The sequence below is a fragment of the Triturus cristatus genome, chromosome 12 (genome assembly GCF_964204655.1).
Source record: "Triturus cristatus chromosome 12, aTriCri1.1, whole genome shotgun sequence".
NCBI classification, from domain to species: Eukaryota; Metazoa; Chordata; class Amphibia; order Caudata; family Salamandridae; genus Triturus; species Triturus cristatus.
The window spans coordinates 304,398,212-304,400,595 of NC_140595.1; positions in this window are offsets into that span (position 1 = coordinate 304,398,212).

Genomic DNA, 2,384 nt, shown 5'->3' on the forward strand with positions numbered 1-2,384 from the left:
CAAAGATCCTTTCTCTTAACTATATGAAGTGAGTGCTTCTTTGTTTGCTGAAGATGTCTTCATTTTCCTCTGCATCAAGAACTCCTCACCCTAATTGGCAGGAAATGTGCTAAGGGGCCGCTTATTATGCTGTCTATCATCCTGGCAAAAGGCAGGAAGACCTTTGGATACTACTAAGGTGAGCAGGGCCGAAATGGGGAAAGTTGAGTATTGTTGCTGTAGGAAATGCTATTGTGTTATTAAATGCTGCTGTTTTCCGGATGAGCAAGAGCATTACTGGCTCCTGTAGGAGGAAGGGAGCCCGCTGGGAGATATATATATATAGATATAGATATATATATATATATATATATATATATATATATATATATATATATATATATATATATATATATATATATATATATATATATATATATATATATCCAAAGCGTCCAGATCTTAGGGAGGCACACGACAGCTTGCATCTCTTCAACCCTCCTCCAGCACTCCTGAATTCTCTCTCTCATGCCGACGCGTTTCAAGGTAAAGACCTCTTCTTCCAGGGCAATATGTACAACTGGAGCGCAGTGAGTACTTTCCTATTGGCTCAGTGCTTTTGAATTGATTGGCTTAGTGCAACTTCCTGTAGGGGTGCATGCTAGTTAAGTACAACTTCCTGTTGGAATGCATGCTGCGATATTGTGTCCCAAGGCAAAGTACAATTATTTTCCCTCAGTGGGCCACTCGCGCTCCTGTATTTTAAAACAAATCAATCCCCTATAGTAGGGTCTGGAGCTGCCTGGGAGGAATCCTCTTCCTTTCTGGCTCGCTGTGCTTCTCTGCCTGGATGTAGTTCCTGGCTCCGCCTCACTTCAAGTTAGTGATGGTGCTCTCCCCACGGCAGGACAGCCGCGTTAACATTACTCTCCAAAGCGTCCAGATCTTAGGGAGGCACACGACAGCTTGCATCTCTTCAACCCTCCTCCAGCACTCCTGAATTCTCTCTCTCATGCCGACGCGTTTCAAGGTAAAGACCTCTTCTTCCAGGGCAATATGTACAACTGGAGCGCAGTGAGTACTTTCCTATTGGCTCAGTGCTTTTAAATTGATTGGCTTAGTGCAACTTCCTGTAGGGGTGCATGCTAGTTAAGTACAACTTCCTGTTGGAATGCATGCTGGGATATTGAGTCCCAAGGCAAAGTACAATTATTTTCCCTCAGTGGGCCACTCGGGCTCCTGTATTTTAAAACAAATCAATCCCCTATAGTAGGGTCTGGAGCTGCCTGGGAGGAATCCTCTTCCTTTCTGGCTCGCTGTGCTTCTCTGCCTGGATGTAGTTCCTGGCTCCGCCTCACTTCAAGTTAGTGATGGTGCTCTCCCCCACGGCAGGACAGCCAAGTTAACATTACTCTCCAAAGCGTCCAGATCTTAGGGAGGCACACGACAGCTTGCATCTCTTCAACCCTCCTCCAGCACTCCTGAATTCTCTCTCTCATGCCGACGCGTTTCAAGGTAAAGACCTCTTCTTCCAGGGCAATATGTACAACTGGAGCGCAGTGAGTACTTTCCTATTGGCTCAGTGCTTTTAAATTGATTAAAATACAGGAGCGCGAGTGGCCCACTGAGGCAAAATAATTGTACTTTGCCTTGGGACTCAATATCCCAGCATGCATTCCAACAGGAAGTTGTACTTAACTAGCATGCACCCCTACAGGACGTTGCACTAAGCCAATCAATTTAAAAGCACTGAGCCAATAGGAAAGTACTCACTGCGCTCCAGTTGTACATATTGCCCTGGAAGAAGAGGTCTTTACCTTGAAACGCGTCGGCATGAGAGAGAGAATTCAGGAGTGCTGGAGGAGGGTTGAAGAGATGCAAGCTGTCGTGTGCCTCCCTAAGATCTGGACGCTTTGGAGAGTAATGTTAACGCGGCTGTCCTGCCGTGGGGGAGAGCACCATCACTAACTTGAAGTGAGGCGGAGCCAGGAACTACATCCAGGCAGAGAAGCACAGCGAGCCAGAAAGGAAGAGGATTCCTCCCAGGCAGCTCCAGACCCTACTATAGGGGATTGATTTGTTTTAAAATACAGGAGCGCGAGTGGCCCACTGAGGGAAAATAATTGTACTTTGCCTTGGGACTCAATATCCCAGCATGCATTCCAACAGGAAGTTGTACTTAACTAGCATGCACCCCTACAGGAAGTTGCACTAAGCCAATCAATTTAAAAGCACTGAGCCAATAGGAAAGTACTCACTGCGCTCCAGTTGTACATATTGCCCTGGAAGAAGAGGTCTTTACCTTGAAACGCGTCGGCATGAGAGAGAGAATTCAGGAGTGCTGGAGGAGGGTTGAAGAGATGCAAGCTGTCGTGTGCCTCCCTAAGATCTGGACGCTTTGGAGA